The sequence below is a fragment of the Limanda limanda genome, chromosome 9 (assembly GCF_963576545.1).
Source record: "Limanda limanda chromosome 9, fLimLim1.1, whole genome shotgun sequence".
NCBI classification, from domain to species: domain Eukaryota; kingdom Metazoa; phylum Chordata; class Actinopteri; order Pleuronectiformes; family Pleuronectidae; genus Limanda; species Limanda limanda.
This window is the reverse complement of record NC_083644.1, coordinates 2,993,910-3,010,635: the sequence shown is the minus strand read 5'-3', so window position 1 is coordinate 3,010,635 and position 16,726 is coordinate 2,993,910. Positions and strand designations below refer to the sequence as shown.

General features: G+C 43.6%; 1 long non-coding RNA gene across 2 annotated transcripts; it reads left to right on the top strand.

Moving 5' to 3' along the window:
• The first annotated feature begins 12,726 nt into the window (after positions 1–12,726).
• On the top strand, positions 12,727–13,732 carry LOC133010999 (uncharacterized). Of its 2 annotated transcripts, XR_009680708.1 has the most exons (4): positions 12,727–12,966; positions 13,201–13,257; positions 13,394–13,477; positions 13,589–13,732. It is a non-coding gene; the product is annotated as an uncharacterized LOC133010999 (long non-coding RNA). The 2 variants fall into 2 exon arrangements; XR_009680709.1 differs by lacking the exon at positions 12,727–12,966 and having other exon boundaries at positions 13,189–13,257.
• The last annotated feature ends 2,994 nt before the right edge of the window (positions 13,733–16,726 follow it).

Sequence of the window (16,726 nt, the reverse complement as noted above, 5' to 3'; positions counted from 1 at the left end):
AGCGCCCGGGCCCCCGGCGGCGTGAAGGAGCCTCACCGCTACCCGCTCGGGACACAGGCCCGGGACCTTGGCTCTGAGAGAGTTCCGTCGCTACCAGAAATCTACGGAGCTGCTGATCCGCAAGCTGCCCTTCCAGCGCCTGGTGAGAGAAGACCGACCTGCGCTTCCAGAGCTCTGCTGTCATGGCTCTGCAGGAGGCCAGCGAGGCACGCCGGGTTCACACCGGACGCTGAAGCGCCGTGAAGCGCTAATAATATCACCCGTTGACCCAGTAGCATATAGTCACTTGTTGCTCCAACATTAACTGCAACAGCGTCCCAATTTAATTTCATCCATCTTCAAGAGCTTCTCCGCTGTTTGCTCCGTTCAATGTCGGGTGTCGAGGGTAAATTACGTATTCTCCGCCTCCCCCCCTCTCTTTTTATCTTTATGACTGCTTGTGTGTCTGTAGTGGATGGGCAGAGGGGGGCATTTAATAATGTGATCGGTAAAATTGGTAAAATTAAAACTCCAGGACAACAGAAGGGGAATACAAACTATGGGATGCATACTTTATCATTTATATCATATAATATGTCATCAATATCGTTTAAAATCATTTTTCAGTGTGTTTCATGGAGCGATACGCTCGCGTCAAGCGCAAAAAATAGACTCGACGCCGAAACGATCGCTGCACGGCGCGAGGCAGCCTTGGCGCAGGGGGGGTGGGGTTCAGCCTCCGGTAGGACCCGCACAGAGATGGGAGAGGATGGGAGCCGGACATCCAGCTGCCCCGCCGCATCTTGCGGAGAGAGAGTTTAAACTGCTGCTGCTCCACTGACTATAACAACGCCGCAATCATACGCTTAAAAAATGCAATACAAACCGGAAGTATTCCAAGTATTCAGAATACGTTACTCAGATTAGTTAATGTAATGGAATACGTTACAGATTACATTTTTGGGCATGTATTCTGTATTCTGTAACGGAATACGTTTTGAAAGTATCCTTCCCAACACTGCCCCCACACACACACACACACACCCCACACACACCCTCCCCCCCCCCCCCACACACACACACACACACACAGACACACACACACACACCCACACACACATACCACACACACACAGACACACACACCACATACACACACACACAGACACACTCACAAACACACACACACCACCCTCACACACACACACACACACAAACAAACACACACACACACACACACACACACACACTCACACACAAACACACACACACAAACACACACAAACACACACTCACACACACACACACACACACCCACACAAACACACACACAAACACACACGCACACACACACAAACACACACACACACAGACACACACACGCACACACAAACACACACACACACACACACACACCCACACACCCACACACTCACACACACACACTCACACACACACACTCACACACACACACTCACATAGCCTTCCTGCAGTTCCTCACAGCTGGGATCAGTCTCAGTCGACCCTGGTGTGATGTGTTGAACTCCTCCAGGTCCAACTCATCCAGAACCTCCTCTGACATCTGCAGCATGTAGGCCAGAGCTGAGCAGTGGATCTCAGAGAGTTCCTCCTTTGATCTGTTCTCTGACGTCAGGAACTGTTTCATCTGCTGATGAACTGAGTGGTCGTTCATCTCAGTCAGACAGTGGAAGATGTTGATGCTTCTGTCAGGAGAAATCCTATAACTGTTCGTCTTCATCTCCTTCAGGTTGTTGATGACTCTCTGGATGATCTTTGAATTGTTCCCTGTCCGACCCAGCAGGCCTCCTAAGACTCTCTGGTTGGACTCCAGACTGAGGCCGTGAAGGAAGCGAACAAACAGGTCCAGATGACCATTTGTACTGGTGAGGGATTTTTCCATGGTTCTCTTCAGGAGGTCATCCAGGGAGAAGGTACTGTCTGTGTCCCCATATGATCCCAAGAAGTTCTTGAGTTCTTCTGTGTTCCTCTTGGTGTAACAGTGGAACATGTAGACTGCAGCCAGGAACTCCTGAACGCTCAGATGAACAAAGCAGTAGACTGATTTCTGGAAGATCACACACTCTCTTCTGAAGATCTCAGTACAAACTCCTGAGTACACCGAGGCCTCTGTGACATTAAGACCACACTGCTCCAGGTCTTCTTGGTAGAACATGATGTTTCCTTCCTCCAGATGTTTAAGTGCCAGCCTCCCCAGCTTCAGGAGAACGTCCCTGTCAGCCTCCGTCAGCTGCTGTGGACTCTTCTCATGTCCCTCACCGTACTTGTTGTTCTTCCTCTTTGTCTGAACCAGCAGGAAGTGTGAGTACAGGTCAGTCAGGGTCTTGGGCAGCTCTCCTCTCTGGTCTGTGGTCAACATGTGCTCCAGAACTGTAGCACTGATCCAGCAGAAGACTGGGATTTGACACATGATGTGGAGGCTCCTGGACGTCTTGATGTGTGAGATGATTCTGCTGCTCAGCTCTTCATCACTGAATCTCCTCCTGAAGCACTCCTCCTTCTGGGCGTCAGTGAAGCCTCGTACTTCTGTGACCCTGTCAACACATGCAGGAGGGATCTGATTGGCCGCCGCAGGTCTGGAGGTTATCCAGACGCGAGCCGAGGGAAGCAGATTCCCCCGGATGAGGTTTGTCAGCAGCACGTTGATTGATGACCTCTGTGTGACCTCAGAAACAAGCTCCCTGTGGTTGAAGTCCAGAGAAGGTCTGCTTTCATCCAGGCCGTCAAAGATGAACAAAGGTTTACAGACAGCGAGCGTCTCTGCCGTGAGCTTCTGTAACGCTGGATGGAAAACACAGAGCAGCGTGAGGAGACTGTGCTGCTGGTCCTTCACCAGGTTCAGCTCCCTGAACGAAAGCACAGTCAGCAGACCCACATCCTGGTTCTCTAAACCCTCTGCCCAGTCCAGAGCGAACTTCTGCACTGAGAAGGTTTTTCCAACGCCGGCGACGCCGTTGGTCAGGACTACTCTGATGCTGCTCTGCTGGTCAGTGGAGGCTTTAAAGATGTCGTGGCACCTGATGGGAGTGTCGTGGAGGATCTTCTTCTTGGAAGCCGTCTCAAGCTGTCTCACCTCATGTTGAGTATTAACCTCTTCACTCTGTCCCTCTGTGATGTAGAGCTCAGTGTAGATCCTGTTGAGGAGGGTTCTACTTCCTGTTGCATCAGTTCCTTCAGTCACATGTTCACATCTCCTCCTCAGGCTGAGCTGATGTTCATCTGAAACCTCCTGCAGACCACGATCTGCTGAAAGACAAGAAACAATGTCAGAGACAGAGAATCTACTGATTGTTTTCATCAGATACAGAGAAGCTACAGAAAATAAAAGCTTTTTAACTTTGTGCTTTTATAACGATGTTAAATGTTGATGCTGTATGAAGGAACAAAATAAAACTGTTCTGGATCTTTGTCCACACTGGGGACAGGAGGGGTCTCCTGAAGAACCAGACTGGTCCCAGTATGAGGTGATGCACTGTCTGCAGAACCAGTGTCCACAGCTGGTGGAGACTGGATCCTTCAGGACGTCCTGACACAAAGCACAGCAGGACGACTGCTCCTCCTCAGAAACATGACTCCTCTTCCTCTCCCTGTGAAGACATGTCCTGAAAACTCACATGTCACAGTCACAGGTTGAAATGACTTCTGTCAAGGAGGTTTTGTTTTCACCCGGTATGTTTGTGTGTTGGTTGGTTCGTTAGTGGGATTATAAAAAACAACAGATTACCAGTAAACTTGGTGGAAGGTTGTGGTCTGTGAACGAGAGTGGGGGGGGCATATTCAGAGGACAGATGTTCACCAGTGTGTGGAATTTGGTGCAGATCCAAATTAAAATGAGTCTATAGTGGATTTCAAAGTGGTTTCATAAGGAGCGTGTTGGTTCTTGGTGGAGGTCTGAGCTCTTTGAGTGATTCTGAGAGATTAGTCACTGTTGGGGAAGGCCCAGTGATCTGACTTAGAACAATGGGTTATAAATACTTGAGGCCTACAAGGCCCAGCTGAAACCAGTTCAACCAGTTTCACTCTTAATTCACACCTTCTCTAGACAGCCTGGAGCCTCGCCTTGGTGGGGGAAGCATCTCCTGAACCCCCACTGTGCCCCCCTCCAGCAGGCCCTGGTGGGGAGATGTTGTAGGCCCCTCTGCAAAAACCCAAATGAGACTCTGAAACGCCCACTGAGGTCGAATCCCCGCCCACTAAGGTCGGGACCCTGACATTCTCATTGGCTGAGAGCCAACTGAACCCTCTGACTACTTCCTGAGGAAGCAGGAAGTCCTCAGGTGGTATAAAGCAAGGGACCTCACTAAAATCACTCTTTTTTTACTCCGATGCTGACGTGACAACGAGACCCCCCCCCGGGGTCTCACTAGTTAACCCAGCAACTTAAGGAGGCAACTAACTCTTTGTCCTCTTTTTCTACTCCAACGCTGAAGTTACCACTAGGCTTCCCGAGGCTTTACCAGACGACTCAGTAAACTAATGGAGGCGATAAATTTATTTTAACTCATTCCAGTATTCTTCTTTTCTATCTCAGTCGAAGTTTTATTTTGAAAAGACTTTTGCTGTTTTAACTTGAAAAGACAAAACAGGAATCTCACTCGGGACGAGTGAGACACGGACTTTACTTTTATTCTTTTCCCAACACGATCTACAACGGCTACAAGCAGCCGCACGTTCCTGTGAGGCAGCGCGATCTCCGCTGCTGCAGAAGAAGACAAAACCTCATCTTCAGCCCTGCGGGACGCCCGCTGCTCCAGGCGGAACAGCGGGAGCACGCCTAAAAGACTACGAGCTTGTTCACTGGACTTCCGGGAGATTCGCGCCAACGCGCATGCACCCCATGAAACCATGGTTACAGTAAGAGAGGCTTATATTGTCTGGGCAGATGTTAGTTTTAATACGTAGCGTTTGTTTTAATACTTGAGTGTATTTTTGTTGGTGGAACCTCCGTGTTCCATTGTTTTAGCCGGCTACTCCGAGCCGCTACTTCCGGTTTCCGGTCTGATGGCAATGTTTTGTGTTACGGTGAATAGGGCCGCGAGAAGCGCCTCCGCCCGCACTGTTAACGTCTGTGTGAGTCTGCAGTGATTTCACCGATCAGAACCTCGGCCCACAACGTTCGCTTGAGGGCTGAGGGGTGAACCACTGTTAACTCATCTCAGGCGTATTTTTAAGAGCTTCTTTGAACTCTCCTTACATGTTTTCTCTCTCTCTCTCTCTCTCTCTCTCTCTCTCTCTCTCTCTCTCTCTCTCTCCTTCTAAACCGACCTATACACACTTCTGACCTGTATTTATAATACAGGTCATGTCACATAGTTAAATCTATGCTTAGAGAGGCTGAACACATCTGGAAACCATTCGGCCCCAAAGCCAAGCAGAGATAAGAATTGTCTTTGTCTGAAAATCCCTTTGTGTAATTCATGTGACGACCACCAGTGTGCGCTCCGGCCACATGGTGTCATTAACATAGACTCCATCTTGAATAACGCAAGTTAACCCACCATTTTGAGTCTATTATTGCCACGCCTCCTCTCTCTCTCTCCTCCCATCCTGGCTCTAAATTCATAACGGCTCCGCCATCTTGTTTTGTAGTCAATCCGCCATTTTGAGAGTTTTTAGGCCTTGATTCCACGAATCATGATCGGCCTCCATCTTAGATGTGACGTCACTACGTGACTGCGTCATCGCCACGCCCCCTTCCTTTTCTCTCTCTCTCTCGCTCTCTCACACACACACCCACACACACTCACACACCCACACAGACACTTTGATAGACACAGACAGATGCACACACACTCAGATACACATAGATGAATACATGTGTTTTCTAAATTGTGATAAATGCTGCTGCTGTTGTGATCTTTGAAATATGGGAGTTTGTTAAGATGATGAATCATTAAATAACACTAACTTTATTTCACACACACACACATAGACACATACACACAGAGAGACACTTTGACACAGACACACACACACATAGAAACAGACATACATAGGTAGACCGCAGGTTTACATGTATTTTCTGAATTGTGATAAGTGCTGCTGCTGTGTTTATCTTTGAAATATCGGAGCTTGTTAAAATGATGAATCATTGAATAACATTATAACTTTATTTCCCCTTTGTAATAATTGTAATTGTAATTAAAGTATCTGTAGTCTGTGATTATTTGTGCATAAGTGTGTGAATACAGCTGGATTATGATTGCCTGTGCTCGAACTGAGAAGCCTTCACTGTTTATTAAGTAATCGTTAATATTAAAATATTGACGTTATTAATTTGACATTTATCATTATGAAACTGATATTTATAGCTTGATATCGTTGGTCCCTGTTACCAGGGTGGTGCCCCTCTACGATAAGTTATGGCCTTATCATATTTTTAATTATTTTTAATAAATAATCTTTTATTATTTTTATAATCATAATTCATGATTATTAATAATAAGCCAACGTCAAGTCTACTCCTATTGCACAACATCACCAACTTCAATGAAGCTGTGTCCTAATGCAGGGGCCACACTAGAGGAAACTAGATCCTCTTCAGAGCAGGTCACAGTAGAAACAGTCTCTTACTCTGTGTGTGAGGGTCCAGGTTCATTACTGAAGAGTGGAGGAGGTTCCATGGACATGTCACTCTTCAGAGACAGACAGCTGGACCCTGGAGACTCTGCTCTCAGTCTCTGGTCCTGACCCCTGCAAACACAAACATGTTTTTATTCAGAACACATCATTCACTGGTTCATTCTCTGAGGATTCAGTTTGGAGCGTCACATGTTTGCAGCAGGTCTCTTACTTTGTGTGTGAGGGTCCAACTTGCTTTGAATTATCCGCGCCCATGTTGCACCGGGCCGGCTGCGGCTCAGTTGTGGTTCAGGCCGCTCTGCAGCAGAACACAGTGAAATGATCTTTCGCACCAGTTTCAATGTTTATCTATTGAAAACGTCACAAACACAAATATTTGCAACACTTCCTGTAGCCGACCCATTTCAAAATAAAAGAACTCCAGCATTTCTGTCGACCGAATCAATTCATTTATTTTTAAATGTTCTTATTGTGAAATACATGCATGCTCTCTCTCTCTCTCTCTCTCTCTCTCTCTCTCTCTCTCTCTCTCTCTGTCATTTGTAAATCCACCAATAAACCTGCATAGCCATAAACAAGCGTTGAATAACAAAGTATTTTTGCAACTTGAGCATTTCCTGATCTCCACTCAAACCAATCAACTACACTAAAGTTAATTAATAGAAGCTTGTGAAAGTTCCTGTGACCTTCAACCCCCCGGCCACTAAGAGAAGGAAACTCAACATCTAGTATCATGTTCACATGTGTGTGTGTATGTGTGTGTAAGTATTAAAAGTAGAAGTACTCACGCAATGGGTTGTCTCTCAATGTCTAGGCTGTGCCATTTTGATAAAGAATTCAGATATAGCTACTGGTAATACTCATGCCTCTACAGATGTCACTACTAGTAATAATTATAAGCAACAATATTTGTTTATTGGAAAGGTTGGTGTACTTATTGTGCTTACCCTCTGTAATACTGTTCACACTCTATCTTACAATTCTCCACTAAAACATTCTGTAAATATCAATAAACGTGGACCTCTCATCAGTAGCAGGAGTGATACACAATGCCCCTTATGATAACTCAGCAAAGCGAAACAAGTTCTAGGCACACAAAACAAGATTTCTCTTTTGTTAACAGCCTGCACAGTGCTGGTACAGAAAATAAAAAATCACTGGACACAGTCTCGTTTAGCTGCCAAATATCAGACAGAATAGTAAAGACTGAACTGAACCGAGCTCCTGCATGAGCACCTGGATCATTCTAAAGGGAATAGATGTATGGGGAGCCACACCCTGCCCACACACATCAGAGAGAGAGAGAGAGAGAGAGAGAGAGAGAGAGAGAGAGAGAGAGAGAGAGAGAGAGAGGCGTATGTGAAAAATCTACTTAAGTACAGTAACGAAGTATTTCTACTTGGTTACTTTCCACCACTGGTACTCACACCTCAGCCAGTGACTGGTTGGTGACCACTGCTGTAACGTTTGATTGTGAAAACACGTTGTGTTATTAAACACTTGATGAACAGATGAAGATAAAAAGTGAAACTGTGAGTTAACTCTGTTAATAAGTCCTTTGAAGTTTCTTTGTTCCAGACCTGCTGTTCACATCTGTCTCTGGGATCCAGTGAAAAACACTGACTGTAAAATAATATGAGTGAATAATATAAATGTAGCTGAACACTCACCAGCCTCAGACTTCACGTCTCCTCCGTCTGCTGCTTGTTGTTAGAACGAGTCTGATCACTTTCACTTTCACTGGAGGCTCCTCCCCCTTCCTGCAGTTACTGGAAATCACATGACTCTGTGTGTGTGTGTGTGTGTGTGTGTGTGTGTGTGTGTGTGTGCGTCTGTGTGTGTGTGTGTGCTTGTGCTGTTTGTTTAATTGTGACGAGCTGCTGGTCGTTGCCTTACACACATCTGTTGTCGCTCTCAGCGGTACCAGTGCTTTTATTCTGATATATTTGGAGAAAGATGATGACGTCAGAGTAAATAAGAAACGAGTCTATTTGAAAATGCAAAAAAATATTGTGTATTTACATAATTGAATATGCTAATCATAGTTATTGATCTATTTGTATGTAAAAAGGTTGTAATATAGGGAAGAGAGATGGTGAAGAGTTGAACATGGAGCAGACTCTCTGGATGTGTGACCACATGAGGGTGAAGGAGCTGAACGGACGTGTGACACTTTGCCAACAAGAATAAACTTTCAGGATCATGTTTCTTTACAAACAACAACATCCAGCCGGGGGGGGGGCTGGATGAAAGTCCACTTCCTGTCCAGCGTGTGCGTTCACCTTGACCCACAGGTGAGGCGTCACGCTGGTCTCCTCATGTTCACACCTTGTCTCTACTCTAACAAGAAGAAACCAACCTGTGGTCATTTCATGTTAAACAACCCTTGTTTCTATCATTTGAAATAAATTCAAATGAATGTATTCCTGTCGGGGAAAAGGGAACCTGATGCTGCGTCTGTTTTTATTCTGCTGGATTCCTCTGAAGTGAATCTGTGTCACCTGGAGCAGAACAATCCAGAACCAGCACTTTGAAGATGTTGTTCCAGACCTGTGAGGTGGTCGGCCCTTGTCGAGCCCGGTTATGGAGCTAGAACAGTCTCATAAGTAATAAATGCACACAGAAACGAATACATGCGCAAAAAAGATCCACAAATGTGCAAAAAAGATCCACAAATGTATTTGGGGATTTATATATAAATAAATGTGACTCAAAACACAAATACATTTTGGCTACAGACGATCCCCTCTTAGAAAAAACGCATTTGTGGATCAGGCTCCTGTCAGGAGAGTCTCAAAAGTCTCACACACAAATGCAGCGAGGTTTACAATTTAAAAGCACTTTGTAAATGCAGGTCCAACAGTTTATATATGAATGTAACAAGCTCCAAACATGTATTTGATGAAGATTGCAAATACTTTTACATGCGTATATTTGTGAATTTTTTTTCTATTTGTGTGTGCATCAGAAATATGTTTATGAATCTTATGTTTTACATGTGAATTTTTTTTACGTATATATGGAATGAAAGATATTTGTGTGTGCATTGAAAATGTATTTGTGTTTTGAGTCACATATATATATATGAATCCCCAAATACATTTGTGGATCTTTTTTGCACATTTGTGGATCTTTTTTGCACATTTGTGGATCTTTTTTGCGCATGTATTCGTTTCTGTGTGCATTTATTACTTATGAGACTGTTCTAGCTCCATACAAGTCCACAGTATTTGTAAGAGACACAGCGTGCAACACAGAGGCGGGTCTTTTCTTGAGCGCACTCAGCAATTGGCCAGATGTGAACTGTCTCTCAAAGTGCAGTTTTTTGCAAGCACATCATTGTGAGAGAAGGTTTACTCCACCAGGTGTCTCTATCAAGAAGGGAGTTTTTTACAGTGGAGAGACCAAGCAGATTAGACCTTAGAGGAGGAGTTCATATGTTTTTCACATAATAATTCATGAAATGGTTCTTTGTTTTAGTCCGGACACATCCTCTCTCCTTCCTGAGAATCCGTGCTTTCATTATCTCAAATCTCAAGATGAATTTCCTTCTCAGGCTTTCCCCAAGTTGCACTTTGCAGTCAGTTTGACACTCAGATGGTTGCGCTCTGTGTTTGACCCTGTATTTGAATCCAGAAATGATATCACTCCTGGATAAAAGAAACAGTTGTAATATTGTTAATTCTATAGTTTACACAGTTAATATTGATTCACAGGATAAAATGTAGGTAAAATATAGTAAAATATATTCATAAGATAGAGAACAAAACATAGATATCTCAACACCCTCTTCAGATGGTTTCTCCCACATTAGCAACAGTGGAAGCAGATTAAACAGTTTATACATGTTCAGAGGAGACAGGGGAAAAGTTAATGGTGATAATGTCAAACTAAATACAATGAGAGAGAGAGAGAGAGAGAGAAATGGATTCAATCAGGAAGTGAGACTACTCAGATATGATGTCAAAGTAAGATTAGTGAGTAAGAAAGCAAAGTCAGATTCAGATTTTATTCATATCGGTGAAAATAGCAGACTCAACGAACAAGCACTCGGCACCACTCGAAGTGTCTGGATCACCAAGGACGAGATGTTTCCACCTGTTTGTTTGAAGAGGAAAGAAACGCTGAGTCATGATTCCAGTGCAGTCGGTGGAAGGATGTTTATTGAGCATTAAAGCAGAGACAAGTAGAAACAGAACTTTTCTCTCTGAGATGTTTTTCTTCTCGTTACATCTGGTTTGTCACAGAGGAAATGATCCATGTGTTTGACTCATAGACTGAATATAAAGGCTTTGACTGGGATGTGCTGCTGTTATACTGCAGCGCCACCTGTGGGTCAAAAGTAGAAAAGCCACCACCGCTCTGCACCTGATGCAGAAATGAAAACGTCCCATTTTTATTCCAGAGTTTTGATCTTTTGTGTCAAAGACAAAACTCTGATTTTAAACTGTAAGTGATTTCATTGCGTTGGAACTTGATCAATTTGTGACGTGAATCCAGGAACTGTGATGTTTTCAGATGTTTGTTGGTTTTGTGATGTTAGAATCCGGTTTGTGTGTTTTTCTTGGTGATGAAGTGATCATCGTGTGTAGCAGTCAAACTGTTTGTCAACATGTGACTGTTGATCCAGAGACACATGACCCCACGATGATGGGTAGGTCATTATTGCTTGCAAATAATCATATCTTACATAAAACTACCTTAAACGTATCTGAAATGTGCACGTGTACCTGTTTAGTTGAGTAAATATTCATATCAGAAATCAGGAACGTCTGTGTTAAGTGAATTTAATTAACTTCTTTATCGAACTCCCTTTTCAGAGCTCCTGACCCGGAAACCCACGACGCCCAGATCCCAGTTCTACAGCTGCCCAGGTACAAGCTCACCCCTGATCTGAGGTAGTGCTCTTTTCAAATGAGGTTATCTGACTGTCTGTGTGTGTGTGTGTGTCTCTGTGTGTGTCTGTGTGTTTCAGGTGTGAGCCAGGGCTGGACTGGCAATCTGGCATACCGGGCATTTTCCCGGTGGGCCGAGTTCCCTCGAGGGTTAGGGTTAGGGTTACATGTGGCCCGCGGATGAATTATATGTGGCCCGCATGATAAAATCTATTTAACTATTAGAGCTGGCCCGCCGGCAGTGTTTTGCAAGTTCTCAATACAAAATAAGTACTGAGAATTCCTGAGGGTCAGTGAACACGTCGGGATGGGGCACGTGACAGTTCTAGACCAATGGCAGGCTCTCATTGGCTGACGAGTGGGCGGGTCAATGGTGAATGACAGATCCCACAATGCACTGCCCGTGTGTCGGCACGTCAATCACGGTCCCGCGAACGCGCGCCTCACAGTCTGTATGACATACAACTTGTGACAACTTTCAACTATCCCGCTCCCAAACATGGCTAAACGAAAGGTGGCATTTGAAAACAGGAGCTTTCAAGACAGGTAGGAGGCAGAGTATAGGTTCCCGGATGTAAAGGGTGGATCCGAGAAAAGATGAAGGAGGAAAAAAGTGAGGAAAAAGTGAGTTGACAGCTTATCACTGCATCATACACCAGGAGTCGTTGTGTGGCAAAGCCTTGAAAAGGAACATGTGATGAGCATCATAACATTAGCGGTTAACTTGATCAGAGCCAAAGGTTTAAATCACCGCCAGTTCAAGTCTTTTCTGGAGGAGTTAAGTCCAGAATATGGTGACTTGCGATGGCTGAACCAGGGAAAGGTGCTGCAAAGATGGTTCCAGTTGCGTGAGGAGATCTGTGAGTTTATTGAAAGCAAAGGGAAAGGCCCAACAGAGCTCCGAAATAAAACGTGTCTGTGTGACATCACGAGCCACCCGAATGTCATCACTGACATGTACGCTACAGTGAGGGCTCTTAAAACCAAGCTGCGCCTGTGGGAGACGCAGATGCTGCAGGGAAACTTGTTTTTCTCTTGCTACTACAGGACATTTGATTTTTCTTTGAAGTCAATTATTTTTGGCTGTTGTTTGCCTGTAGAAAATGTTTTCGCTGGAAATTACTCTGGAAATACTGCAGATAGAGCCAGAAAGCAATTAATGAAACTGATTGTATTACTTTTATATTTATTTATGTATTATTTATTATTTGTATTTCATTTTTTTCATAATTAATGTGCATACTCTATAGGCCTTGTTAGTTCCAGGTTCAATATGTGCACTAAGGTTCTTTCAATAAGTTTTCAATAAACGTTGAACCCATGTGGCCCTCGACTTGAAGCTAATTTTTGATTTCGGCCCACTGCGTATTTGAGTTTGACACCCCTGCTCTAGGGCTTCACATGTACATAGTTCTTACTGGATAGACGGGGTTTGTGAGCGTTGGTTCCGGTGAAGTCAGCTATTCACCAAGTGAGTAAACATTTACACCTCACCAGAACATAATAAACGTGTTGCAAACCAGATTTTTTATGAGCTTGTATGTGCTTAACATCAAAGTGTGCATGCAACCCCCTCCTCTTCTGTGTGTGTGTGTGTGTGTGTGTGTGTGTGTGTGTGTGTGTGTGTGTGTGTGTGTGTGTGTGTGTGTGTGTGTGTGTGTGTGTGTGTGTGTGTGTGTGTGTGTGTGTGTGTGTCTATCTGTAGGTTTCATGAGTGTTTGATGGACTGTAGTCGGTGTAGACAGACAAGGCTATGCACCAAGTGAGTAAACATATAAACATATCCACATTACCACAACATAAAAGTGTTACAAATCTGATGTTGTATGTGCCTAACATCAGAGTGGGTATGTCCCCCCCCCCCCTCTGTGTGTATGTGTGTGTGTGGCTATCTGTAGGTTTCATGAGTGTTTGATTGACTGTAGTGTGTGTGCCCAAAGACTTGATTGGAACTGAAGAGCGCAGACAAGGCTATGCACCAAGTGAGTTAACATATCCACATTACCACGACATAAAAGCGTTAAAAATCTGATGTTGTATGTGCCTAACATCAGAGTGGGTATGTGCCCCCCCCCTCTCTCTCTCTGTCCAAGGAGCTGATTGGACTGAAGAGAGCAGATAAGGCCAGTTCATCGGCAGCTGCCAGGGGCTCTCTTCTCTCAACGTCCAGGTTTTCTGCCAGCTATCATGACAAATTTATAGATTCATTTTAAATAAACAATTGAGTGTGAAGTCACTGCACATTTCCTGGTGTTTTTTTTGGTACCTGAAAGAGAGTTTTTTTAGTTAAATTGTGCACCTTTTCCACTAGGCCAGAACGTTTGTACATTTAGAAGACATAAGTTACGTCAATTTAATGGCAGATGTGCTCCGCTAATTATGTGGGCCGGTCTGAGCCAAAAAATGCCCGGGCCGTTTTGTTCTCCCAGTCCAGCCCTGCTTTCTGGTAATGTTCGGCCTTACCTATGCACTACATCTCAGCTATCCCAAAGGACTGACCAACACCTTCGAATTCACTCTTTGTAAGAAAACGGTAAAACTTGGAACATTGGGTGTAAGGGCTTTAGAGTCACATGCCCAGTCAGATAAACACAAAACCCACGTGAAAAGCCAACTACAAACTCCTGCCATCTCGTCGGTGTTCGCCTCTGCTTCGGGACCATCACCTGTGTCAAATGCTCCATTAGCGAGTGCGCCTGTCATACTGGGGAACTGTTTGAAAAAAAAGCATGTTTATTGATTACAAGACTCAGTTATTTCTGATTCTATTTGTTACCATTTTGGACTTGTTTGACTTGTGTACTGTTATGTTCAGTCATTGTTCTTATGTTGAATGGATATAAATTGACTTTGTAAGTAATTCTGTGACTTATTTCTTCTTTCATAGTAATTTTCCTTCATACTTTTTGCCAGTATGGTCGTGAAGTAGGTCTTAAATTCTATTCAAAGTGGTCTTAAAAAGGTCCTAAAAACTCTTAAATTTATCTTGTTAAAACCTGTAGGAACCCTGGCTCCTTGTCGGCTCTGTCTAACCGAGTGACGGACCTGGAGAATTGCATGGAGGAGGTGGAGGAGAGGGTCTCTGCCACGGAGGACCGCCACAGTGCCCAGGACACCTGCACACCATGGGGAAACCGCTGGCTCTTCATAATAAACGCCATGGATTTGCCTACCCAGCCCGCCTCCGGTGTCTCCATGAAGGGCAAATTCGCCTTTTCGACCCCCCTGAGTCTGCGGCCGCATTTCTGGACCCCCTTAAATGAGGTAATTTCTTCTGCATCTCTGTTGTTACCAGTTACAACGGAAAAAGACTTTACATGCACACGCAGCCCCCGCTGAACATTGAGTATTTTTCTGTGACCACCACATGGACTTTGAGAGAATAGTTTAATATCAACGGAGCTGATTGATCGACTCGTAGTTTTTTCCCTTGGGAATAAGGTGTTTTTATTTTTTTTATTTTTTTTTATAAACATTTTTATTGATTTCACATTTGCAGTAGACAATACAATCAAAGACAGTTTCATTTTCATTTTGTATAACCCCATGCCCATCCCACCCATCCCAGAGATCTTCAAACATTTTAACAGTATAATGTACCAGATCGGTTTTAGATAACACGACATACAGAAATAGATAAATAAATAAATAATAAACAATAACAATAAAAAAATAATAAGGTAATCAAAATAAATAAAATAAAATAGATAAAGAATGGGGGTGTAATATAAGTTGTTTGCTGCCTGCGTCTCTGCATGCTCAACTGATCAGCCCACTATTCCTGGATCAGGTTGAGAACCAAGAGTCATATCTAATGGGGTGGGGGTCAGGTGTTTTTATTTTACTCTCATTTTGTTTTATATTTAGAGTAATTCATACTCTACTACAGTGCTTTTTTTCCCTTTTTGTTACAAATACAGCACTTGCACTTTTAATTTAGTTTTGTTTATTCATATATCCTTATATCGTATCAGCTCTGTCTGTAGTCTGTATTCAAAGAACACTTTGCACTAATGTTGTGGTCCAGGCAAAACTTGGAAACCCATTATCCTGGGGTGTCTCATAGTGCTGTATATTATTCAGCCTGGGGTGTGGACACTGTTTTGGGTGTCCTAGTTGTTCCTGTGATCTACCTGCTAAACTAGGGTTTGGACTAGGTTTAGGTTAAGTTTTTTCCTGTCGTTCGGGGACAGGATAGGGGGGGGGTAAGCGCTGCTGTTTATATTTTTCGTGTTTCATTTTCCTTTTGTTGGATGATTGGAGTCTAGGTTTATTTTCTCATACAACTGCCTGCATTTTGATTAATTCCCCCGCACTCAGCACCTGCTATTTAATCACTTTCCGGCTTTGTGGCTCTCATGTCTAGTTCACTTGTTACTTGGAATGTCCAGGGACTGGGCCATGTAATTAAAAGGAAGAAGATTTTAACATATTTGAAAATACAAAAATCTGATATAGCATTACTTCAGGAAACCAGGCTGATCTGATACAGAACATTTGAAACTTAAGAGGGACTGGGTAGGAAAAGTTTACTTTTCCTCCCATTCACAGAATAAAAAAGGTACAGTCATTCTTATAAATAAGAACCTTCCCTTCATCTTGGAACATGAAGAAAAGGACTCAGAGGGGAGATTTATTTTGATTAAGGGTTCGATTCTTGAACAACATATAATTATTCTCAATATTTATGCACCAAATAATGTTTCACCCCAGTTTATGTCGCAAATGATTTTGATGTTTAACCATCACTGCAAGGGCTTGGGCTTCCTAGCCGGCGATTTGAATTGTATAATGAACATTTCTCTGGATAAATCCTCCTCTGCAAACATGTCTAACCCCATAGCGTCTGCTGTCCTTAAAAACCTATGCACAGATACCGGATTGATAGATATATGACGACATTTAAATCCTAAAATGACAGACTACACGTTTTATTCAAATCCCCATAACTCGTATTCTAGACTAGACTATTTTTTTATTCCCAAAGACTTTTTACACTCTGTCCAGACTTGCTGTATAGACTCTATTGTCTTATCAGACCACGCTCCGGTACATCTATGCATTAACCCATTATTTAACATTCCTACAACTCCCACGTGGAGATTCAACACGTCATTTTTAAATAGTGACTCTTTTTGCGTTTTTGTCCGGAACAACTTATCACAATTCTGTCTCGACTTAGGGCACCACAATGGCTAGCAGCGGCACTGCTGACATGTCTGTGTGTGTCG